Here is a 27,905-nt window from a genome sequence, read left to right on the forward strand (position 1 = left end):
TTAATTTTTAAATGGGCGATTCAAGTAATTATAACATGATTTTAATCTTGTTTTAAATGCACTTTAAGGTTATTTACTTAATAAATTTGATCTATGCACACTCGGGAATATAATTGCTGAATTAATAAACCCTTTCTACAATTACATAGATTAAGGATAAGAAATTACTTGCTTGTTCTAATACGGCAATTTAATGAATTATAACATGTTTCTAATTCTTGTTTTAGATGCACAGTAGAGTCCTTTATTTAACAGATTGGACCTTTGCCTGCTCTGGATTTTTATATTGCTGAAACATTAATTTTTCCTGCAATTACATGAGTAAAAGATTTGCTTTAAATTGCTGAATTGTTAGATACACTATTTTGCAATTAATTGGATGATGGTTTTCAACTGGATGATGGTTTTGGACTTAAATTGCTGAACTAAAACATAGGTTTTGTAATTTACATGGGAGTTAACCTGGACTTAATTGAAGAATTAATTGCATATTTTCTGTCAATTATATGAATGGATTTTGGGTTTTAAGTTGACGAACGATTAAGTTTTGGTCTCGTAAATTTCATAGATATTGTTATGGATATTTAGTTGATGAACTATTCCAATTCTGTTTTATCAGCTATATGGATTTATGTGGATTGCATTTGGTGTACTGATTGAGTTAATGCATCATTTACGGATCATATGCATGGTATGTACCGGTATGGGATGGTGACATACGGAGGGACGGATTAAATCAAAACGCTAATTCCAACCCATCCATACATACGGAATGGATTAACTAAAATAGTTAAATCATACATGGTTTCATGTCCTGTCAACTAAAACAGTTGAACGACATATTGGATGGTTGTTTTTATTTTCTATTAATAGGAAGGATAGGGATTTAATTAAAACATTTAAATCCTAATTTTATGTCATGTCATGGCAACGAACAGTTGAGCGGCACTACATTGGTTTGGATTGGGATTTATATATATAAATTATGGTACCGCGATCTGAGCTTAGGTCTCATTGTCGACGGTTAGGGAGCGTATATGCAGTAGGATGCGTAGCTAGCTATGTTGGTTGAAGTATACCCTGTTAAGCTTAGGTAGTCATGCCCTCTTAGGTGCGTTTTGCATGTTGCCTTCTATTAAGGTTGAGACCCTTAGAATAGTCTAGTGAGAGTCCTGTAGTGTGGATATATATTTATCTATTACGGACTATATAGATATGGTTGAGACATTTAGGATGTATCTGCGTATCGGGTCTCTATTTGGATTGTAGTTAGAATAGAACTTGTTCATGGGCCTGACCCACTATTTTTTTTTTCTGGGAACGGACGGTTCCAGGTCTTAGAGCTTTTTCGTGCTGAGCAGAGACGGCTTCTCATCCTTCCGATGACGTAGGAGTTTCTTCGGGATTTAGCATTGGAGTTCTTCAGTTGTTGATTTCAGTGTTAGAGTTTATTAGGGGTCCACCAGATGGATTCCCGAGTTGTATTAGAAATGGAGAATTTGGATGTATCAGAATAATTCTTTATTAATAAAACTTTATTCTGAGGTTTTAGTATTTGGATTATCATTCTAGTTTCTTTTTAGCAATTTATTTATTCCTGTTTTCTTAATTATATTCTATGTTCATCATTTATTACTAATTAGTTTGATATCCTTGGGTACTCGAGCGTGGGCCTGGCCAACCCGCATCCGGAAATCTGGGGGTATCACATTATGTGAACTTAGGCCGAATGGATTTCCTACTCTCTTTTTTCTACAACACGTGTTCATTAACCCTTTCCTCATTTGTATTTTTATTATTATTATTATTTTTCTTTTGTAACGCTTCCTCATTTGTATTCATGGCTGGTTTAGTAGAGAGTGTACAAAACTAACTTGCAACTTATTCATTTGTATTCATGGCTGGTTTTGTAGAAAGTGAACAAAACTAATTAGCAACTTATTGAAATTTTAGGCAAATAAAATCCTTTAAAGCTATTTTAAGGTGAGGAATGAGGAAGGCTTTGAGGCCAAAAAAGAATTTGCAATCGCACATTTCAAATCATATGTAAGAGGGGTTTTGAATATATACCTTTCATGATTGTATTATATCCTCAACTATATTGTATTACATCATAGACCATTTAATATAGTCTAGTTCCCAATACTCTTCTAGTACCGAGAAAAGACAGAAGTGAAAGAAATGCACATGAACATCGCACGTATGTTTTACTAGTATATATGTGTGTGTATGTCTAAATTGCTTTTAATTAATTAAAGTATTCTTGATTTCTATATGGATTATTGAATTAAAACCCAACAATTGATATTAGAGCCAAGGTTAAACTTAAGTTTTCTTGTAGAAATCAAGATGAAAGGAATTAAAAGTATATCATATATTATTTAAATTTATGGGCATGAGAATTTCTGGATTCGATTTACTATTTTTCTAATTGATTGTGCCTATTGATTTATTGTCGTGGTTGCGCACATGGCCGCTTGACTAGAGATTTATTTATTTTTGTTCCTCCATCTGCTTGATTATATAGTTAGTATAACACACTTTAAGAATGGTAGAAAATGAAGAAATCAATTAGTATTACTTTGAAAAGCAGGCCAATTGCCTTGATATGGGTGTTGGATGAATAGATCGATAAACTAATTTATGTAGTACAAAATATGGTCTAAGTATATCATAAACTATAGTATTATTTATTTAATTATTATTATAAAATAATATATATATATATATATATATATAATATCTTATAATATATGGTTTAATGTAATAAAATAAAAACTATAGAACAAAAGAACCTGATTAAAAGTCAAGGCTAGAATTTGATTCTATATCTTTAAGACAGATTCGCTCCGCTATGGTGCTAACGGATTCAGTGGCGTCTATCTCCCAGGATACAACGACTTGTCTTCCTTCGGTAGTAGCACTACAAACTAAAGGAATAGGCGAACTGGCTCTGTGTAGTACTCTCTGACTCAAACTCACTGACTAAGGTTCGAACCCAGAGATGATTATTAGGGGTGCACATGGTTTCGGTTCGGTACGATTCCTGACGAAACCGGAACCGATCTTAACGGTTCTTTAAACTTGAAAACGGAACCAAACCGTAGAGATCTGGAACCGAACCGAACTGAACCGGCATTCACAGTTCGGTTCCAAGGAACCGTTGACTATCTAAGCTTCTCAAATCTCCAGCCACCCCTTTTTCCTTTCCAAGGCTTGATATGAAAGGTCATCGCAAAAAAAAAAAAAAAAAAAAAAAAAAAGTTGAAGAAGATATATATATATATATATATATATATATATATATATATATGGGTTTTGATTACAAAACAAGAATTACAAACCTTGATATATATATATATATATATATACACACACACACAAAGGGCTCTAGATGATCTTCCTTATTTTGTAGAGATCATCGTTTACAGAGAGGGGCAACCACCCTTAGAAACATCCCATCCCTCTTAACGAGCCTCCTCCTTTTTCTAAGTGCAAACCCTAAACACAATATCAAGATTACACTTGATTTTAATTAGTTTGCAAAACAAGAATTACCGACCTTGATTAGTTGATTTAGAAAAAAAAAATTACAACAAAACCCATACATATAAGTTAGCAGTTGCACAGAGAGAGGGGGTAAGCTTAAGAGTTGAGAGACAGTGGCTGAAGCTTGCGAACGGCGAACCCAAACTGGAACAGCGGGCGATGGAAACTGAAAGATATGGGTTTTGATTTTTTGAACAATCTTAAAATGATATGCCGATATGGGTTTTGAACTTTTGATTCTTGCAGACAGATCTGAAATATATGGGTTTTGAACTTTTGATTCTTGTAGATTTTATAGATCTAAAATATATGGGTTTTGAACTTCTGATTTGAACTTTTGATTCTTGCAGACAGATCTGAAATATATGGGTTTTGAATTTCAAATTCTTGTAGATTTTGTAGTTTGCAGTTGTAAAGAGACGGATAGAGAGAAAGAGGGCAAGTTCAGAGTCGAGAACGAGAATAGAGATAGAGGCGCTTGGGGAGGCTGAAATGATTTGCCCTAAAAATATTTTGTTTTAAAGGTTTAGAAATTAGAGTTACTAATATTAATAATATAATCAAATATATATAATATATATATTACAGTTCGGTTCGGTTTCGGAACCGAACCGTGAGACCGGAACCGAAACTGAACCGAATCTTAACGGTTCCTCATTTTAGGAACCGGAACCATGAGAATTGGAATTTCGGTTCCGGTTCCACGGTTCTTTGGTGTACCTCTAATGATTATTGAAGAAGAGAGAAGGAGGAGAGAATTTAAAATTAGAGAAGAGGATTCTGAATTGGTGTGTTTAGAAATGGAAATCAAGGGGGCCACTACAATGAAAAAGGCTTTTAACGACATGCGATGCAAGTCGTTACAGGTTGCAGAGTTTTCACAACATGCATACGAATTGAACAAGCCATGAAAATTCTATATTATTCATGGTGTGTTTTACATGTCATTAATGCTAAAATGTGACGTCGTTAAACAACCAAATGAATTTTGCTTTCAACATTTACAACTCTTCTCATGCGTCATTAATACATAGCTTTGTAACATCATGATTTGAAAGTCGTCTATGCCTACATTAACAACACGCGAAGCATGTTGTGTTTGTGTTTATCCTTTTAACAACTCTACTATTTTCACGTGTTGTGTTTGTGTTTAACCTTTTAACGACTCACTATTACGTCCTATCACAAACATCCAATACAAAATTCTATATATGTCGTTAATTATTTTTATTTTAACAACATGCATCACATGACGTCAAAAGGTTTTTTTTTTTTTTAATAAAAAATATATATATATATATATAATCCCTTTTATTTCTAATGGAACTAACAATCTGTCTTGCACCTGTGTTCAAAAAAAAAAAAAAAATTATATAGAATCCCTTTTCTTTCTAATGGAACTAACAATCTATCTTATACTTATGTTCAATATGACAAATGATACCTATCTTCAATTTAAAAAAATAAGACACTCATCATATCATATGATCACATACAACATAACATGTATTAATAAGAATAACAAAAATCAATTACTTTTCATTAAACCAAAAACATCAAGTCTAGTACCGTGTCAAAAAATAAAATTTAAAGCCACTATGAATATTAAAAAAGTTCACAGCCATCCAATATGATGACGTCAACAAGGAATAAAAACTAATTCACTAAATTCGAAAAGAAACAATCATCTTTTGCAAAATAAGAGCATAACCATCGATTTTGAATATATATTAGCTCCCCCTTGTCCGTGCAATATCTTGACGGTAATAATCGATCCTTCAATCACATTCTGTAATAAAAAAGAAATATCAAGTTTAGTAATTTAATTGTGTTACATAACGAAAATATTAAAAAGCCTTAAAGAAGTAGGAGGGAAGGAAAAGGCAAAGGAGAGGAAGCTAGAAAAGTTCGGTTTGATCAACACGCTCGCATTTGATGAGAGATGACAAACAAAAAAAAAAATTTACAGTACATGGTAATTAAGAAATTTGTAAGCCAACAATAGGACTAACCATGTAGAATGAAACAGAATGATAAAGAAACAATAAACTTGTCGAAGTATGCAGGTCCAAAAGAATGCACCTGAAACATTTGCAATTACCAACAACACAAACTACACACGTCTACACATCTTCTGGGGGCAAAATCCAATCCTCATCCATGTACCAAATCATTCTACAAATATGTAGGCGAAAACATTAGTCAGCATATCTGAAAATTGAAAAATACTATATGAAATGAATTTCAATTACTGCAGCCGAACACGGGAGAGCACTCATAAGTTCAACATATATAACGGAATCCAATTAAAACATGCAATTAAAAATATAGCAATACCTAGATCATATGCCATACACAATGCCAAGCATCCCTTGAAAACACCGGAGCCATGATCTATACGAATCTGAATAAAGCATGGAAAACAAAGTATTAGGAAGTGTGACATGCACTCAAATAATATGTGCAATCAGTTCATTAATTAAATTCCACACAAAACACACATCACCTAGCTTGTTGATTATAATTATTCACATCTGCATGAGCTCTAATTTTGCAAACAAATCCTTAAGTCATTTTAACCATGAAATAAGTTGCAACGCATGAAACACCTACTATTTCCAAAACAGAAATGAGAAACATAGCCATACCAAATGTCTCTTGATCAAACAACTTTTCTTTTTCTTTTTTTTTTTTCTTTCTACTGAAGCAAACTGGTCCAGCAGACACAAACTGGCCAATCAAAACACAAGTAGTTTTGGAGAGTTTAATAGCTAGTATTAAGAGCTAAAAAACTAACGAGTTAAAGAACTTTTTGATGGTTAAAAAATCACAATATACAATATGGATGGCTAAAATAGAAAAGTCCATCAGAACAGGCAAGAAAATAAGGAACAAGGCAGTTCAATAAGCTGGTATTGTTCTGTAACTATTACAAGCTTCTTGAGGGAAAGAGATGGGAAGTTCCATCATGAGAAAAAAAAAAAAAAGTATCAGATTCAATTATATAAAACTGTTTTTATACAGTCATATTAACACAAAAATTGGGTTTACAGAAAGAGAGAGGGAGATACTTTTTCTACAACCATCCCCAATCATTGTTAAATTCACAAAACCTGGAGAAAATTCAAAGCATATCAAATATCAGAACGAATCACATGCCACGTGTTAGGATTTGAGTCAAAAATCTGTTCAAAAATGGTTTTGATGTTGGACAAAATGTCACTGCGTGCCCCCTATGAGCCAGATTACCATGAAAGAGCATTGATTAAGAGAAGATTGGAGAGGAAAGGATTCAAACTGTAAAATGACTTAGATACTTCATCAGACTTGAAGCATACATTAAGTAAAGGTCAGAGAGACCTTAGCGAACATATCGTTTAGATTAGAATTTGGATAAATTATTAGTTAGATGGACTTCCCTGAACCTATGTAATAAGTATTTGAACTTAAAAATAATGAGTTTAAATAGTTCAGAACTTATAATAGATTAAAGATAAAAAAAAAAAATCAAGTTGGATTTGGAATGACAATAAATTGCTCTCTATAACACATGAAGGATCGAATTATGGAAAAACCGCATAGAGGGAGCAATGATCTACCTCATTCCAGTAAGGGTCAACAAAGGATCACTAATTCACTACAATAAGGGGAAATCACATAAAGACAAATTCAGTGATCCACAGCTACTAGACTTTGAAGACAAGTGTTAGGTAGATTGAATATAAACCAACATAGGTTAATCTTAAGGGTAAAATTTGGATTGTTAGCATCTAGTGTAAAATTGTGTGGTATTTTCAAATTGGGTTTCCAAGAAAAATTCCAAGGATGAAATATCCTTATTGCAGATGAAACTGAAATATGATGTGCAATTGTATGTGCACAAAAAATTACAAATGAATGTACCAAAAAAAAACAAAGGGTATCAAACAAGGCACCCTCCGCTACTTTCTGAAGAACCCAAAAATGTTCATGATAGAATTCAATGTTCAAAAATCTTGCTTCTATAAATCCCCAGCACTTCCAAATAATAAATCATATTGTTGTGTTTACGGATTGATTGTAAATGTGCAGTTATTAAGTAAACAAGTTTTTTTATTTTTTATTTATTTTTTATTTTTTATTTTTTTCCTAGTTGATACTCACACACACTTATCTCTTTTGAGACTTGAACCCCTGACATTCCTTTGGGAGGGTAAACAAGTTAGTTGTTAATTTACCATCATTAAGCAAAGCACAGATGTTGCAACGCGCACAGATGTTGCAACGCCACTTTCTTCCACCATATGTGATATAATACTAACATGTATTATTTTAATACTAGTCTTGTGATAGCAGTTAAATTAGCATATGACTAAAAGTAATTCCTTTGTGCAAGTCATATTTGTGACAAAGTGTTTGTTCTAGGTCCAAAATTCTAATGGGATACCAATATTTTCCCTTACACATCCACATGAGCAAGTATATAATTATTCTAACCCAAATAAAAGAAAGTATAAAATTCTTGTAGTTCATTTACTGAACTAGATGTATGTAGTTTTCTATTATATTTTTTTCTTTTTCTCTTTCTTCCTTTGCAATTTTTTTTTTTTTTTTTTTTTTTTTTTTTTTGAGATGCAAGCAGAGATTTTTCATTATTAGATCAATTATGCAAAGACAAATTAAAAATACAAAAACTAAGCTCATGAAATCCCCAAACCCAGAAAACTAAAAGGATCCAAGTAGACCAACAAGCATCCTTACTTAAGAAATAAGCAGCATGGAACAAAGAACAAATACAAGTCAAAACCCAATACCCCAACAACAATGAGGTACTGAGAGCACTCAAACTCAACCAATAACATAATTGAATATAGTCATGCATCAAACACACAATAGCCCAAACACAACCAATCTAACCTTTCCCATACTGGTCAATCCAATGTTCTTGTTGCTGCAATTACCATGGTTTTCTTTGTTCATCAAAAGGGTATTGAACTTGCTACAAAAAGGACCATCATGGAACAGAAAAACAACACAAATTGGTAAGACACCAGAACCTGAAATGATCTTGTTGCTGAAATTATCATGGTTTTCTTTATTCATCAAATGCCTAAATTGTTTGAGGAGTATGGTTCTTGAATTAGAAATCCTCAAATCCATGAACTTAAAAAATTAATCCCTAAATTTACTAGCAAGCTGAACTGGCGAGGCAGATTGAATTGACCAATAATCTGCTCCCATCTCTATGTTTTTTCTTAATAGAGAAATTTGAAGTTTCCAATAAATTGAAAATATTACAAAATGCTTATGAAACCCAATTAGCCTAAACATGATAGATGGAATTAGCACCTTTAAAACAAGAACAATAGAAAAACTGAAAAACACATGCTATTAAACACCACCACGGTCCAGCTAAACTCTCTCTATTCTAGGAAAAAGTGACCATAAGACCATAAAACATGTGATCTGTTCTCAAACCGAACGCCACAAGATATCAACTGATGAGATGATATAACCAGACCAGAAAAAAGTCTTCAAACCGTAGCTAAGATGACAAAGTGTTGAATAAACGAGAGACTAGAAACTGTATAGAATGAACAAGCAATAAAATCAAAACCCAGCCTCCCCTATTCAATAAATCAAACCAGCAACTAAGCAAACAACATACCCAGACAAGAAAAACACAACCATACCAAAATCTAGAAAAATCCAGGCCAATATTCCCAAAAATTATAACATCTTCTTTTTTAATTGATGGACAATCAAACAGATAAAAATATGCAAACAATTCTTAGATTTCAAAAAAATTATATTTTAGTAAAATCAACTCACTCTTATCAAAATCAGAGATTCCGGAAAAGCCAAACAAAACCAGTAAAATCAAACCTCTACCTTCAAATTTCAGAGCTTCACAGTTATACGCCCCGATTCGAATGAACTCAATCCTTGTATTGCTAGAAAAATCAGTAAGCTTCAACATCTTTAAATCCATGAAGGGTTTAATTTACTGATTGATACAAGGCCAAAACAAATAAGCTAATTTTGTAGTGACGGTTTGAGCTCTAAAATAATCTCACAACTTAAAATGAGCTACACCAAAACTAAAAAGAGAGTAAAAACTCAAAATTAAACTCACAATTTGGGATGAAGTCGAAGAAGTCTTTCTTTTTTAGACGGTGATTTCAGAATCAGTTAAGGGAGGGCGACTCGAAGCAAGGGGCACCACTTTCTGTCCAGCCAGGGTGAAACCGCTGAATAAATCTACACATAATCTGAGGAGAGAGCAGCGCTACAAAATGTGCAAAGTTCTTGATGGTGGTATCTGTCTGCTTGACCGGAAGTACCGGTATTTTGGGAAGAAAGAATGAAATATGCCCATCATTCTGATCGTGCAGGAGTTGCTTTTAGGTTTGAAGAAGAGGTGTCTCTTACAAGACAAGACCCATCGAAAACCTCTCTTTTGCCTATTCGAATTTCATGATGGTGTAGGATTAGGGATGAGAAGTTGAAGTCCTCTGCCGCTGAAGTTTAGGGTTTACAATGGGGAAAGGAAAATGTGGAATAGGAGCTAACATCTGATTCGTGCCTTAGTGAGATTAATGGAGAGGGAATTATTTTTTCAGAGAGCGGGGGAATTGGTGTTTAAAGGAAATTTTCGCCAAATGTGGACATACTTGGACATTACGCCGGATTAAACCGAAAGAATGCTTTTTTACAGTTTCTCTTTGTTCGGATAATTAAAATCTCTGTCCCAAAAAGGATGTCTCTTTTTGCTCTTTTGAGAAACTGTAATTCTCCAAAAAAAAAAAAAAAAAAGATATCGCTTTTGGAGAATTCTTACTATATACTTCCTATGTCCCAAAAAGGATGTCTCTAAAAAAGATGTCTCTTTTGGAAATTGTAACTCTCCAAAAAAAAAAAAAAAAAAAGGGGTCTCATTTGGGAAATTCTTACTTTATACTCCCTCTTTCCCAAAAAGGATGTTTCTTTTGGGAAAGATGAAGTATATATATATATAGTAAGAACATTAATTTTTCCATATGAATTTTTAAGCCTTATATTTTTGTTTCCTTAATTGTCTTAGAGGATCCAATTTCAATTCTCAACTAAACATATTGAGATTTGATATTGATTCAAGAGTTTGAATTTTAATTGTTAAGTTGCAAGGAAAGATTATTTACAATTTTTTTTGCAAAGTATTATTGTGGATTCAAACATAAGAAATTGTGGGAGCTAGATAAATTATTTTGTTAAACTTTATTTATTCATATACAGTATTATTTTAACCCCAAACATTAAAAAAATAATAACAATAACAATAATTAATTAATTTTATCTACCCTAAATTAAAATTCCATTTCCAATTCCAATTTGGAATTTGGTATTATTATAAAAAAGGTTGTGCTTTAACTGCTGGCTTTCTCAACTCTTTCCTAATCCAAAAACCTTAGAAGAAGGTGCAGGAAGGAAGGATGGTCTCAAAAACTCTCTACTTTTGCATGCAAAACTCAATCCATAATTACGAGTACAATTCTTCAACCAAATGTGGACATACTTGGACATTACGCCGGATTAAACCGAACGAATGCCTTTTTACAATCCCTCTTTGTTCGGATAATCAAAATCTTTGTCCCAAAAAGGATGTCTCTTTTGGGGAATTCTTAACATATACTTCCTCTGACTCAAAAAGGATGTCTCTAAAAAAAATATCTCTTTTGGAAACGGTAAATCTCTAACAAAAGGACGTCTCATTTGGGAAATTCTTACTATATACTCCCTCTTTCCAAAAAAGGATGTTTCTTTTGAGAAACTGTACCGATGAAGTATATATAGTAAGAACATTAATTTTTCCATATGAATTTTTAAGCCTTATATTTTTGTTTCCTTAATTGTCTTAGAGGATCCAATTTCAATTCTCAACTAATCATATTGAGATTTGATATTGATTCAAGAGTTTGAATTTTAATTGTTAAGTTGCAAGGAAAGATTATTTACAATTTTTTTTTTTTTTGCAAAGTATTATTGTGGATTCAAACATAAGAAATTGTGGGAGCTAGATAAATTGTTTTGTTAAACTTTATTTATTTGTATACAGTATTATTTTAACCCCAAACATTAAAAAAAATAATAACAATAACAATAATAATAACAATAATTAACAAATTTTATCTACCCTAAATTAAAATTCCTTTTCTAATTCCAATTTGGAATTTGGTATTATTATAAAAAAAAGGTTGTGCTTTAACTGCTGGCTTTCTCAACTCTTCCCTAATCCAAAAACCCTAGAAGAAGGTGCCGGAAGGAAGGATGGTCTCAAAGACTCTTTACTTCGCATGCAAAACTCAATCCATAATTACTAGTACAATTCTTCAAAAGAGGATGAGGGGATTGTATGGTACCATGTTAATTTATCAACCAACTACGACGATGACGATTACGACAGTGACCACAACTTTGACCCTTACAGAAAACAAAGAACACCAATGCAAAAATATCTTGTGACACCCATCTCCCTCCAAATGATGAAGCAGCTCATTATAGCTAACTTTCATTGGATTGTTTCAGACTTCGTAGACAAAGAACATGTCAACACAAACAACCATTAATGTGGACATTGCTACAACATACTAATACAGGTCAAGAGACCCCTCTTGAACTCTTCACTGTAGAAAATCTATGGTGTTGACACTTAGATATCTTGGGGTTTCAGAAGTTGAAGTTAAAAAATAAATCAATCAGAAATACCAGGCGTCCGAAGGAGACATGTAACGACCCGGTCATTTGCCTCCCTTTCCTTTTTCTTGAAATTTTACAAATGAATTTTTTTCGTTTAATTTTCTTTTCTGAGCTCTGTTTCGTGTCGCTTAGTGTCATCTTGAGTGCTCGGAATTGGTTTCTGAGACTCTTTCATGTGAATTGACAACTTCCTTTGAGGACCGAGTCATTTTCGCATTTTCACTTTTCGGACACTATGCGTCTTTCGTCCTTTTCTCTATTCTGTCTTTTCCCCATTTGTCACATTGTTGGCACAACCTCACTTCTCATGCTCGGAATTGGTTTTTGACTTCACGTGCCTTCATCTTGAGTGGTTTCCTCGAAATATGTATCTTTACTTTTGCAAGAAAGTACTCTGGTTGCTCCCGGTGTCCATAGAGGCGTGGATGCACAATTCTTCAGAATCTTTTTCATTTCTTGGGGTGTTTTTCGTAAATATCTTTTGAAAATATTTTATTTCAGGGGTATCTAAGAAAATATCTTTTGGAAGATATTTTCATTCTGGGGCAGTTTCGAGGTTAACCCTTTTTGTAAGGGCCATTGTGCAATTAACGAAAGTTATTGCAAAATGTCTCGTCTGGAGCCTGGATCCTCGTACGTGATTCATTTTCACATTTCTTCGAGTCGTGGACTCTTAGAATTCCGTTCTGGTCATTTTTCTCCAGTTTCAGAATTTCTGGACCCGGTTGCCGCCGAACTTATTCGGGGCATAACTTTCTGCTCGGGACTCAGTTTTTGACGTCGTTTCTTCCATTGTTCATATTTTCGTATTTTGAATCTTTTTGTTCACGTATTTTTGCCGTTTGAACATGTTTGCTCAAAATCCACTTTTCCGGACCCGGCGGGGTCCTTTCGGGGCAGTTTTTGAGATTTCTATAAATAGGATGACTTAAAGTGAAAAATCAGATTTTCACTCATCTTCTCCAGCTCTTGGCCGGCAGCCATGGAAGCTCCTTGGCTGCCACCCTTTCTCCTTTTCCTCCACTTGATTTCCTTGGTAGAAATCCTTCGGCCTTTACATTTATTGTTCCCCTCGACGTGCTCTACCATTCCCCCTTATTAGAATTCATTTCCGACCATTTCTTGAGTTTGGGTTTGAGGTCAAGTTGTGATTTTCATGGGGCTTCCTTCGGATTCATGTAGATCGGGTTGTCCCCGACAAAACCTAGGAGTTTCGGCGGATTCTAAACACTTTTTTTTCCGGTACGGATTTGAGGTTTTCATCTCAAATTAAGGTAGGGGGTGTTATAATTTACTTTCTTGCTCTATTACATGCTTGTCATGCTTATTCAACTCAATTACATGCTTGGATATTAAATCTAGAATTTTTGATTATTTATTTTCTAGTATGAAATTTAATTTTCCCGGTGAGTTATAGCATGTTTTAAACTTGTGGCTTGACATTATATTACACCTTGATATGTTAATTAACATATATTAAAATTGGAGCATTTGGATAAGAAATGACGATTTTATTTAATATTTATCTTGAATAAAATATTAATTCATGTGGCCTTAACTAGCTTGAAATCAATGTGTGATAGCATATTATATTTGGTCTTAGCATGCTCTTCAACATAGTTGAATTTGAAAGTAATTGGAGGTGTTTTGAAAATTAGTAATTATTAATTAATTTGATTAATTAATTTGCCCCGAGTGCACTATTCACTCCATTTAAATTCCGACTTGATATTCTTGATCTACATGCCATATAGCTTCACATATATTTGATTTAAAATATTCGGTGAGGTTTTGAAACCTTTCATTTAATTAATTTCCTTGTTTAAGATTTTAATCCTCATAGTGATATACAACTTGGAATTGATTTGTGGCATGCTAGAAAATTAGGCTTTGGTATGGTTGTTCACGTATATTAAATTGGGATTAATTGCATGAGAATTGCAACTTTTATTTTATATTTAACTTTAGTGAAAATTTAATTCACATGTTCGTAAATTGAATGAAATAAACTTATAATGTGATATTACATTAGTCATTGGCATGTTCTCTAAGATATGTTAAATTGAGAGCATTTGATTAAGTTTGAAAATTTAGGGATTTTAATTAAAAGAATTAATTAAAATCTATTTAATGGTCCCCTTAGCTTAATTAAGTTTTTAACTTGATAATTGTATTGATCATGACTTGTTTACTAGCATATATTAATTTGGGACTATTAGAAGTTGTTTTAGAACCTTGGGATTCAAATTAGCATGATTTAATTAAAGCTCTACCTTGTTTTTGTATATTCATTTGATTATGTTTTGAGCATTGGATAACATAGTTGCTATGTTTATACTCATGAGAATATGTTTTCCTTATTGAATATATTGTTATCTTGTGTAATGATTTGCACACTTCGTATTTAACATCTTTCATGCATAGCGTGTAACGAATCCCACACTGAAGATTCGACATTCATCATATCATATTAGTTGTGGACTTAGAGCATGTATTGTATAGGTTTCCAAATTTGGTTGTGCATGGTAGATAATTGATTATCTTGTATATATATGCTGATATATACATTGTTGCACAACTTGTTGATTTTGGAAACTTGGGGATGTCGTTGTTTGGTTACGGCTAGGACGTGGTTCTAGTACGGGGGATTATCCCTCTATATAGTCTAGTGCGCACATAGGGAGGTTACCCATGAGCTAGTAACCTTAAAATAACTATGTTGTCGGTCTGATCCGGCGTGACGTCCAAGTATCCACTTTATTTGATTTCGCATTTCATTTCAAGTTGATAACTAGATGATGTTATGACTTGTTGTTTCTTACTTGTTTTCTCGTTTTAAATTTCAGGATGTTTACTTTGAGAAGTTCTAATATTGGTTAGATGGCATCGATATTGTAATTTGTATTTTGATGTTCTAATATAGTTTAAGAATGATCCTATAGATTCAATTGGAACATAGACGTTAGGTGGCATGACCCAATTCTGTTGTTTTCGTGCTTTAGATTTCAAGCTGATAGCTTTAAGAATTTGTATTTTGTTGCCTTGTATAACATGCTTTTATGTGGCTAGATTGCATTGAAATTGTAATTTGTGTTTTGATTGTTCAACATGGTCAGAATGATTCCTTAAACTTATTTAGAACATAGACGTTAGGGGGCATGATCATGATGAGCGCTGAAAAGTGCGTATTTAAATCCCTTAAGTTTAGGCATTCTAGTACCTTTATCTGTCTTACTTTACCGTTTTAGATTGATTTCGTATTATTTCCATTTTCAGGCACTTATCCCGAAAATAAGCTAACTCGGCCAAATAAGAGCTTAATTGAAGCAATTCTGGGATTAAACAAAGAAATGAGCAAAGTGGAGAAAGAAGAAAGCAAATGAAGCCAAAGGTGGGAAGCAGCAAAGTTTGATCGATCCAAGTTCAAGGTTCAATCGATCGAACAATAATCGATCTTAGCACTTCAAGATAGATCCAAGCCTTGGCCCAAAAGCATAAAGTCCAAAAGTTCGATCGATCCAACACCACCCTTCGATTGATTGAACACTTTTGTCCTTATTCAAATGATTGATCCTATCCACAGCTGTACCACCCACTAACCACTTTTGTCCTTTTCCTATAAATATCTCCCAAAATATCTCGGATTTGTCTTTTCCCAAAAGGCTCAACCAGTTGGATCGATCCAACCTAAATTCGATGGATCCAAGTCCAAGGTTCGATCAATCGAACTTCCTCAAGTGCGAAAAAGTTAAATTTCCATCTCATTGAAAGTTGTCCTTTATCCAATCATTAGGGAATATTGTGTGCACGACCCCAGCTCATTTTGGGTGTCATTTTGACCTACCTATATAAGGATAAGGATTGTTTTTTACAAAAGGGAGCCAATATCATTTTCATATCATCTCTTGGAGAGCAAGCTTAGAGGAGGAGGAGGCTAGAGACACCATTGGAGTTCTTCATCAACAAAGAGCAGATTTCAATCATGGAGTTAGCCCCACCATGAGTGGCTAGACATCCTCTTGGGGCTGGAGTTAGCCCCAAGCATGCTTTCTATATCTTAATCTTGTGTATTATTGAGGGATTAGTGTTGTAATTGATGTTTTGACACTTTGATACATATATAGATCTTGTTTATTCAATGATTTATGTTATTTAATACTTTCAATTGATCATTTCATTCTATCCATATGTCTATGTATGCTAGAGTAGATGTTCATGTGCTTGTCTCTAAATTTTGTATTATTGATGCATGTCTGTGTATTGATGCTATAGATTTGGAGATTGTCAAAACATAGTGCTTAAAAGAATGCTCTTGTGATTCTCTTGATGGCTCATACTTATTCCTTGATGGATTGTGCCTCTCCCCTAGTTTATTTTCATGCTAGTAGTGTAGTTGTAGTGTAGTGTTAAATGGGAGGACAATCTATGCTTGTTGTTTGATGATCCAAGCTTTTGAATACAAGTAGCATATGTCTCTATCCTTGTGTTGTATTTGGATTGTGAGCTTAATGAAAAGATTAATGACTTGTTTTGATCTATTGTGTCTTTCACATGTTGTTTAGACAATTTATGCTTCATTGCTTAAATATATTGTGCCTTTCACATGATGTTTAGACAATACATGCTTAACTAGTCATCATTACTTGTTGAATCAACCAAACACACACACAAACACACCAATATTGCAACACACCTTTTGCCCTCATTAATCACTTGTCAATGGTATAGAAATGTATTGCTTGGTGGTGATCTCTAAACCCTACGATCTCTCTCTCTATTACTTACTCTTAATTGTATTCTTTTGCTATCACTTAGTTGAATTTAGTTATTCTCTAATCAACCAACCAACCAATTGTTTGATCACTCAACCTACTAGTCCTAATAGCAATTCCACAACATTGTTTGATCCTCACAGTCCCTTGGGACGATCCCTACTCGCCCTAACTATATTTATGGTAAAAGGTAGTAGTGGCTTCTATAAATATAAAACTCTTGGCTCTCGCCTTAATGCACACTCTTAAGCTTATGGTAGGACGACGACCAGATCACTTTGTATAACGTGCTTCCATATTATTTGAATTGCATAGATGATGTGATTTATGCTAGAAATGATCTAAGATGGCTTAGGATGATCCTTGAGTCTAATCTTTGACATAGACGCTAGGTGACATAATCCCCTTTTGAAATGATTCATGTTGTCTAAAAATCTTAAAGAAATCGAGTCATGCATGCTCGTCCCCTACGAATAAACTTGTTAGACTTGTTTATTCACCCCAAAGTTACTAAGTGTTTTGCAGGTAAAGAAGCTTTGTTGTGAGATACATAACACTCTTAGACATACTAAAAGTCTTGAAGTATTTTTGATGACATTGAATATGCACATGGTAGCATATCATGTTTACTTTTGTTTATTTTGACAAAACTTGTACTTATTGTTTAAGCCATGTAATGTGCACTTAAGTGCACCTTTTGACACTCTTTTGATGTGTATGTAACGAAGCCGGAGGCCAATATCATGTATCTCGTATTCTATACACTTGTGCTTTCAAAGTTCATATGGAAATATTGAAAATTCATGTGTTGTTATGTCATAACTTTTGCATCGGGCGTGAAAATTCCATTCTGATTCTTTCATAGGGTCTCATAAATCATGTTTGAAGTGTGGCCAAGAGCCAAACGGTAATTTGAAATCATTTGTCAATTTTGGTTTTCATGTTTTCCATTTCAAGTCCATTTTTGCCTTTTCCGGCCGTTGAGGGGTCGGATTTTGCATCGGTGGTATTTTTAAATCGTGGACCATTGTAGCACATCCTAATAGGTAAGTTACGTTTGCGTGCATTGTCGTTTCTGGGCAAATCTTCTCCTTTGGTGAAATGAGCCTCCTATGGATTCATTTTGAGGTTTTGTTGCATAATCTGATCTAGGGGTATTCTAGACCTTTCACATCAGTTTTATGTTCTTCTTTCGACATGGTCGATTAGAAAACGTGATTTTAGGGGAAGTTTGTTCTTCATGTTTTTCCAGAAAACATCGTCTTGGTACCGGAAATCCCTCATGAAGTTTCAGCTTCCAGTTTTCATTTTAGCAGCTTTTTAGCTCTTTTGACCAGATTTCTTGGGAGGGCATTTTGGCCATTTCGCAGTGAGTTTTTTTTTTAATTCTCTCGCGAATCACCTAGAAAACTCAATTTTGAGTGGAGTTTCTTCTTTGTGTTTTTGCAAAAAAAATTCATCTAGGCCTCCAAATTCAGCCTCTGTTCTGGATTTTTCTGCAAAAAAAGAACCACACAGCAGCTTTATGGGCTGCTGCCAGCCATGTGTGCACCCAGCGCGCGCGGCGTGCATGGGCGCGCGCATGGGCGTGCATGGGGCTGTCATGGCCCCTCATCGGGCCGCCGCAACGTCAATTCTTCTTTTGGGCTTTTCTCCTTCGTCCGGATTCCGATTCAAGTGAATTTTTTTTTTAACTTGATTAATTTTTCGTCGTCTATCCAACGGTGTGCTCGGTTACACCCGGATATTTCTGGATAATTACCAGTTTGCTCTTAAAGCTTTAAGTGTCCGTTTTTCGTCGTCATGCCGTTTCTCCTTCGTCCGGACTCCGAATCATGCGATTCTTGAGTCCATCTTGATTAGTTTTTCGTTGTCCTTCCAGCGGTGTGCTCGGTGGCACCCGAATTTACAGTTTTTAGAAATGACTATTTTGCCCCTGGGGGCTTATTTGTCATATTTTCGATCTTTTGCTTCCGCATCAGTTCTTGTTGAGTTTCACGACCTCATGGAAGGTCACTTTGACTTCTTAGAGTCTTGTTTACTGTTTTTGCTTCCGCATTCGAATCCGTTATCGGATCATCCTTTCGGTTCATCACTGACGCACTGGCCTAAAAACCAGGGCCGTCACAAGACAATACATTGCCAATGTCTTACTCAAAAAGAGCAAAATCAATTCAAACTCAAGTTCCAACAACTGGTTGTATAAGAAGACGTCAACAAACAACAATGTCCAAATAATCCATTTACACAACTTGTCTAAGTTCCCAAGAGTATTTCTAATTAAAGTACGAGGTTCCCACGTAGAGAGGGAGCAAACGGATAGCAAAGAACTCTATTAGGGTTGACCTGAACAACTAATATTAAAAATGAGAAAAGAATATACAATAGAAAATAAAATAAAAATAGCAATCAAATGAACACTATTGTCTAGTGTAATTCCTACAAAACCGTTCTCTTTTTAATGTGAAAGGTCGTTTCGCAAGGTCAAAATATGATTGTAGTTTCGGAAGCTTAGAAAGTCAAATTTACATATATAAAACCAATACTATAACTAACGAAGCATAGCAAGTAGGAATCGTCCGCATGGATTAAACACGTGGTTGGAATTCAACTTTGACTCTAGTGGATCACAAGATTACAAAGAGAAATTGGTTTATTAAACTAAGGTGCAATGAAATTAAAATGCAATTAAAACAACTAAATGGAGATAGGGTTTGAATGGTAGGAAGAGAGGTCTTGGGGTGTTGGAATCACCACCAAGCTCATTCACCAAACCAGAAACTTTCAACTAATTGGGAAAAAACATTCTTGTGAACAAAATGCGACTACTAATTGCAATATTAAGTATGACTATCAAATTGAAGAATGAATTGTCTACCTAATCAACAAATAAACTAATTGTAAAACAACCCATCAATTCTAAGCATGACCCATCAAACTAGTCACAATTTTAGCACACATCAATCTAGAGAATTATGGAATTTGCAATAATAAGCCATGGAATATCAAATCAAGTATAGATTATCTACTTACCTACAAGCATGAATTAAATTGTTGAACAAACCATCACACAGAAGTGTAATCCATCAAATTAATTGACAAATACATTCAATGAAAACCATGCATAGCCATCACTAGATCCTTAATTAATCACACATAGACATGCAACCAACATAGAGAAACTAGTGTAGAGATCAATTCTCAAATAATCACACGCAAGACAATATGTACTCACAAAGAGAATCAATAGGAAGAATTAAACCATATGAATCATGTGAGACATAATTCCCAATTTACTCACACATAGACATGTAAATAAACTAAAAAATTAATAAGAAGAATTAACCCATAGAAATCATAAAAATATACCAAGATTCATTTTATTCACAAGGCTATAACACTAATCGCAAGATAAATTCCCCAAAAGTCAAGAGAAAGGGTTTAATTTACAAGCTTGGGGTTCATCCAAACCCTAAAGAGAAGTCTAGCCAATCATGGAGGAGGTAGATGTGGTCATGGAACCCTCAAGGGCTATCTCTAAACATGGCTCCATCTTCTTCCTCTTTTTCTTTGATGAATTCTAAAGAGAGAGAATAAAAATTACAATGTAAAATAAAAAATTTAAAAGCTAAGAAGTGAACTCCTAACAAATGGTTCAATTTGATTTAAATACAAGTTCCTTGGAGTAGTGAACAAGTCATAAAATGGCCTTCTAATTGGTTCAATCTCGCAACCATGTGGTAGGTAAAGTTCGGGCCAACACAGGAAAAAAACAGCTCGCTGCCAGCGTATTCTCGATCGATTGAGAATAGCTTCGATCGATCAAGAATAATGTGGCATGAAAATATCTGTTTGTCCTAATCCGGATTGCTGAGCTGGCGCTGGCGTGGCCTTTGAAGGATCGCCAATTTTTGATCGATCAACTCTAAATTCTCGATCGATCAAGACTGCTTCAGGGCAAGTTTTCTAACTTTTTCTGGATTTTCTCGATGCATTTGCTTGACTCCAAAAGGCTGTAATAACCCATTTTTAGCTCATTTAAACCTTATTGACCTGAAATCGACAAAAACACAAATTAGAAATGAAAGGACTAAAATACCCTAGTTTAGGGCTAAAATGTGCAACATTTGAGCACTTATCAAGTCTTAAGGTGAATTTCCCAAGTAATGATCTGGCCTATGATTATATTCTGGAGTCTTTTTAACTTTATGTATAAAACCCATCTCAATCAACAATCAAGATACATATATAAATGTGAAAAATGGGTTTCCCCAGCGTAAAAGTTATAAACCATACATTTTAATTTCCACTTCTCTATTAATCAGGCCAAACTAAGGCCCGAAACTTTGGGAGCATTTCTCTCATCCATCACACTCCTTGTCCTTTTTGAATCTGCAAACCTACCAACACCGGCAAAGATGTTGGACAAAAGCACATAGTCACCACCATATCTCCCTTCCATCTCTAGTATATTCCTTGTAACTCTTTCTCCCATCTCAACATTACCATGGAAACTACAAGCACCCAGAAGCGTCCTCCAAATCACAACATTAGCCATCTCAGGAGGAATCTCCAAAGCCATCTTTTCTGCTTCCTCAAACCTCCCGACCCTTCCCAACATGTCTATTAAGCGGCCATAGTGCTTAATATTTGGTACAAGTTGATACTCATTAAGCATCTTCCAGAAAAACCCGAGCCCCTCTTCGACCAACCCTCCATGGCTGCAAGCATTTAGAGCACTCAAAAATGTCACACTATTCGGCATCACACGAGCATTCTCCATTCTTCTAAAATTTTCCACAACTTCTTTCGCCATCCCGTGCATTGCAAGCCCAGAAATTATTGAGGTCCATGACACCAAATTCCTCCTCTCTACAGACACATCCTCGAAAAGTCTTAATGCACTCTCTACACAACCACATTTCGCATAAGCATCTATAAGGCAATTCATTTCGCGAATATCAGATGCATTGAACCCACTTCTCTCGAGCATGAACAGATCGGCAAAGCTCAGGAGCCCAGAGATTCCAAATTGCTAGGAGAACCGCCAAAATCGTTATTTCGGTTGGTTTAATGCCTTCATCCACAACCATTCTCCGAAACAACAACATAGCTTCCTTCAGTCGATTCAACCTCGCATACCCGTCAATGAGACCAGTCCACGAAACGATATTCTTAGTCGGCATCACTTCAAAGAGAGAACGAGCGAGCTCCAACTCCCCGCATTTCATTACACCAGTGATCAAAGTGTTCCAGGTGACGGAGTTTCTCTCAAGCATTTCATCGAACACCTTCTTCGCTTCGACAACAGACCCACAAACCACATACATATTGACCAGAGCAGTTTGCATGTAAACATGAAACTCAAATCCAGCTTTGAGAGTAAGACCATGAAATTGCACACCCATTATAGTTCGCTGCAAATTAGTGCAGGCTTTGATGAGGAAAGAGTAGGTGAAGCTATCGAACGAGATGGGTCGGTGTGGGTGTTGGAATTGAAGGTGTTTGTAGAGAATGATAGCTTCTTCGGGGAAGGAACCAAGTGAGTAGTGCCGAAGTATAGTATTCCAGGTTGTCATAGGCGTTTCAGCAGAGTGTGAAGCATTGGTGATGAGTTGAGAGTGGACTTGTTGAATGGCACAGCGGTTGTCACAGTTTGGATGTTTGAGCAACTGAGGCACCAAGTAATAGTATCTGCGTCCTTGTTTGTCTCCGCACATCACTACACAGTGAAATTAGTTCATTAATTAAATTCCACACAAAACACACATCACCTAGCTTGTTGATTATAATTATTCACATCTGCATGAGCTCTAATTTTGCAAACAAATCCTTAAGTCATTTCAACCATGAAATAAGTTGCAACGCATGAAACACCTACTATTTCGAAAACAGAAATGAGAAACATAGCCATACCAAATGTCTCTTGATCAAACAACTTTTCTTTTTCTTTTTATTTTCTTTCTACTGAAGCAAACTGGTCCAGCAGACACAAACTGGCTAATCAAAACACAAGTAGTTAAAACTAACGAGTTAAAGAACTTTTTGATGGTTAAAAAATCACAATATACAATATGGATGGCTAAAATAGAAAAGTCCATCAGAACAGGCAAGAAAATAAGGAACAAGGCAGTTCAATAAGCTGGTATTGTTCTGTAACTATTACAAGCTTCTTGAGGGAAAGAGATGGGAAGTTCCATCATGAGAAAAAAAAAAAAAAAAAAATTGAATAAAAAAAAAAAGGATCAGATTCAATTATATAAAACTGTTCTTATATAGTCATATTAACACAAAAATTGGGTTTACAGAAAGCGAGAGAGAGGGAGCATCTTTTTCTACAACCATCCCCAATCATTGTTAAATTCACAAAACGTGGAAAAAATTCAAAGCATATCAAATATCAGAACGAATCGCATGGCACGTGTTAGGATTTGAGTCTTCTGTGTTGGCAAAAATCTTTTCAAAACTGGTTTTGATGTTGGACAAAATGTCACTGCGTGCCCCATATGAGCCAGATTACCATGAAAGAGCATTGATTAAGAAAAGATTGGAGAGGAAAGGATTCAAACTGTAAATTGACTTAAATACTTCATCAGACTTGAAGCATACATTAAGTAAAGGTCAGAGAGACCTTAGTGAACATAGCGTTTAGATTGGAATTTGGATAAATTATTAGTTAGATAGAGTTCCCTGAACCTATGTAACAAGTATTTGAACTTAAAAATAATGAGTTTTGATAGTTCAGAACTTATAATAGATTAAAGATCAAAAAATCAAGTTGGATTTGGAATGACAATAAATCACTCTCTATAACACATGAAGGATCGAATTATGGAAAAACTGCATAGAGGGAGCAATGATCTACCTCATTCCAGTAAGAACCTTAACTTTGTAAGAGTTGTGACGACTAACGGCCAATGAAAGAGCAAGAGTCAACAAAGGATCATTAATTCACTACAATAAGGGCAAATCACATAAAGACAAATTCAGTGATCCACAGCTACTAGACTTGTTGAAGACAAGTGTTAGGTAGATTGGATATAAACCAACTTAGGTTAATCTTAAGGGTAAATTTTGGATTGTTAGCATCTAGAGTAAAATTGTGTGGTATTTTCAAATTGGATTTCCAAGAAAAATTCCAAGGATGAAATATCCTTATTGCAGATGAAACTGAAATATGATGTGGAAGTGTATGTGCAGAATAGGCATGTGGATGGAATGACAAGTATAAATTACCAAAAAAATTGAAAGGAGGTCCCAAAACATTCATTATATTCCTTACATGATTGGTGACATACATAAATTACAAATGAATGTACAAAAAAAAAAAAAAAAAAGGTGGCATCAAACAAGGCACCCTCCGCTACTTTCTGAAGAACCCAAAAATGCTCATGACAGAATTCAATGTTCAAAAATCTTGCTTCTATAAAGCCCCAGCAATTCCAAATAATAAATCATATTGCTGTGTTTACGGATTGATTGTATATGTGTGGTTATTAAGTAAACAAGTTAGTTGTTAATTTACCATCATTAAGCAAAGGACAGATGTTGCAACGCCACTTTCTTCCACCATCTGTGATATAATACTAACATGTATTATTTTAATACTAGTCTTGTGATAGCAGTTAAATTAGCATATGACTAAAAGTAATTCCTTTGTGCAAGTCATATTTGTGATAAAGTGTTTGTTCTAGGTCCTAAATTCTAATGGGATACCAATATTTTCCCTTACACATGCACATGAGCAAGTATATAATTATTCTAACCCAAATAAAAGAAGGCATAAAATTCTTGTAGTTCATTTACTGAACTAGATGTATGTAGTTTTCTATTATATTTTTTTCTTTTTCTCTTTCTTCCTTTGCATTTTTTTTTTTTTTTTTTTTTTGAGATGCAAGCAGAGATTTTTCATTATTAGATCAATTATGCAAAGACAAATTAAAAATACAAAAACTAAGCCCATGAAATCCCCAAACCCAGAAAACTAAAAGGATCCAAGTAGACCAACAAGCATCCTTACTTAAGAAATGTGCAGCATGGAACAAAGAACAAATACAAGTCAAAACCCAATACCCCAAATACATGAAAACCAAAATAGACAAACATACAACAATGAGGCACTGAGAGCACTCAAACACAACCAATAACATAATTGAATATAGTCCTGCATCAAGCACACCATAGCCCAAATACAACCAATCTAACCTTTCCCATACTGGTCAATCCAATGTTCTTGTTGCTGCAATTACCATGGTTTTCTTTGTTCATCAAAAGGGTATTGAACTTGTTACAAAAAGTACCATCATGGAACAGAAAAACAACATATATTGGTAAGACAACAGAACCTGAAATTATCATGGTTTTCTTTATTCATCAAATGCCTAAATAGTTTGAGGAGTATGGTTCTTGAATTAGAAATCCTCAAATCCATGAACTTAGAAAATTAACCACTAAATTTAATAGCAAGCTGAACTGGCGAGGCAGATTGAATTGACCAATAATCTGCTCCCATCTCTATGTTTTTTCTTAATAGAGAAATTTGAAGTTTCCAATAAACTGAAAATATTACAAACTGCTTATGAAACCCAATTAGCCTAAACATGATAGATGGAATTAGCACCTTTAAAACAAGAACAATAGAAAAACTGAAAATCACATGCTATTAAACACCACCACGGTCCAGCTAAACTCTCTCTATTCTAGGAAAAAGTGACCATAAGACCATAAAACATGTGATCTGTTCTCAAACCCAACACCACAAGATATCAACTGATGAGATGATATAACCAGACCAGAAAAAAGTCTTCAAACCCGTAGCTAAGATGACAAAGTGTCGAATAAACGAGAGACTAGAAACTGTATAGAATGAACAAGCAATAAAATCAGAACCCAGCCTCCCCTATTCAATAAATCAAACCAGCAACTAAGCAAACAACATACCCAGACAAGAAAAACACAACCATACCAAAATCTAGAAAAATCCAGGTCGATATTCCCAAAAATTATAACATCTTCTTTTTTAATTGATGCACAATTCCATCATTCTTAGATTTCAAAAAAATTATATTTTAGTAAAATCAACTCACTTTTATCAAAATCAGAGATTCCGGAAAAGCCAAACAAAACCAGTAAAATCAAACCTCTACCTTCAAATTTCAGAGATTCACAGTTATACGCCCCAATTCGAATGAACTCAATCCTTGTATTGCTAGAAAAATAAGGAAGCTTCAACATATTTAAATACATGAAAGGTTTAATTTACTGATTGATAGAAGGCCAAAACAAATAAGCTAATTTTGTAGTGACGGTTTGAGCTCTAAAATAATCTGAAAGAACAACTTCAAAAGTGCAACACCAAAACTAAAAAGAGAGTAAAAACTCAAAATAAAACTCACAATTTGGGATGAAGTCGAAGAAGTCTTTCTTTTTTAGACGGCGATTTCAGAATCAGTTAAGGAGGGCGACTCGAAGCAAGTGGCACCACTATCTGTCCAGCCAGGGTGAAACCGCTGAATAAATCTACACTCCTCGGAATCTGAGGAGAGAGCAGCGCGCTACAAAATGTGCAAAGTTCTTGATGGTGGTATCTGTCTGCTTGACCGGAAGAACCGCTATTTTGGGAAGAAATAATGAAATATGCCCATCATTCTGATCGCCCAGGAGTTGCTTTTAGGTTTGAAGAAGAGGGGTCCCTTACAAGACAAGACCCATCGGAAAACCTCTCTTGCCTGTTCGAATTTCATGATGGTGTAGGATTAGGGATGAGAAGTTAGTCCTCTGCCGCTGAAGTTTAGGGTTTACAATGGAGAAAGGAAAATGTGGAATAGGAGCTAACATCTGATTCATGTCTTAGGGCTCGTTTGGATGGAGGGATTTAGAGGGATTTGGAGAGAAAGGGAAGGATTGGGATAGGTGTGTTTGGATGGAGGGAATAGAAGAGAAAAGAAATGATTGGGAAGAATTTGGAAGGATAGGCATAGGGATGGCAACAGAGCGGGTTTGGAGCGGGTTTCCCTAAGTACTGCCCTACCCCTTTTAATTTTTGTCAAGTCCATACCCGCCCCGAGACTCTCGATAGGTTGGATTTTCATATCCAGCCCCGCCCCTTTGGGAAATATTGTGCCCCCGTACCCGCCCCGCTAACAAATTTTTTTCTCCCACTTTTTGGGACTTAAGCTCCTGCTATTTGAATGTGGAAAGCCTAGGAATGGCATAACATAAATAAAATTATGTATCCCCACAAAAATAAAAAAAATAACATGCACATAACATAATTCGGATAACATAATAAACAAAAATAAAAGTTTAATACAACCAAATCACAAGAAGTTCTAAGCTCCAACTTCCACCATAACCAAAACAAAAGCAAATTTAATACCATGTTTATATATATATATATATATATATATATATATATATATATAATATAATATAATATAATTATATGCTTAACAGAGCGGGGCAAGGCGGGGCGGGGCGGGGCCCCTAGGATATGTATACTGAACCCTTACCCATCCCGTGACCCGCGATGGGTACAAAATTTGTATCAATTCCCACCCCAACGGTATAAAAAGTGTTCCCATATCCGTTATTAATGGGGCGGGACGAGGCGGGGCCCCGACGGAGCGGTAAAAATTGACATCCCTAGATAGGCTATCCCTCCAAATCCTTCCAATATAGTAAAAACCAAATCTCTCCAAAATTGACAAAATTTGGAGAGAGTTGGAGAGAGAGGGAGCTAATGACAAAAGTATCCCATACGGAAAAGTCGTCGGAAGTTGCAGAGATCGTCGGAAAAGTCGCCGGAAGTTGCAGAGATCGTCTGAAAAGTCGCCGGAAGTTGCAGAGATCGTCGGAAAAGTCGCCGGG

At 34.9% G+C, this 27,905-nt stretch overlaps 1 long non-coding RNA gene and 1 pseudogene across 2 annotated transcripts; both read right to left on the reverse strand.

The window, feature by feature from the left end:
- Positions 1-5,068: 5,068 nt before the first annotated feature.
- Positions 5,069-26,907, reverse strand: LOC132289010 (uncharacterized). 2 transcript variants are annotated; one of them, XR_009474317.1, is made up of 4 exons: positions 26,432-26,907; positions 5,887-5,953; positions 5,632-5,724; positions 5,069-5,338 (listed from the first exon to the last, which is right to left on the reverse strand). It is a non-coding gene; the product is annotated as an uncharacterized LOC132289010 (long non-coding RNA). The 2 variants fall into 2 exon arrangements; XR_009474284.1 differs by lacking the exon at positions 26,432-26,907 and adding an exon at positions 9,665-13,741.
- On the reverse strand, positions 20,369-26,425 carry LOC132288864 (pentatricopeptide repeat-containing protein At1g09220, mitochondrial-like; annotated as a pseudogene).
- Positions 26,908-27,905: the final 998 nt, after the last annotated feature.

This window comes from Cornus florida, unplaced genomic scaffold, assembly GCF_030987335.1.
Source record: "Cornus florida cultivar Cherokee Brave unplaced genomic scaffold, ASM3098733v1 CherokeeBrave_3.0.0_Hap2_Chr01, whole genome shotgun sequence".
Lineage (NCBI taxonomy): Eukaryota > Viridiplantae > Streptophyta > Magnoliopsida > Cornales > Cornaceae > Cornus > Cornus florida.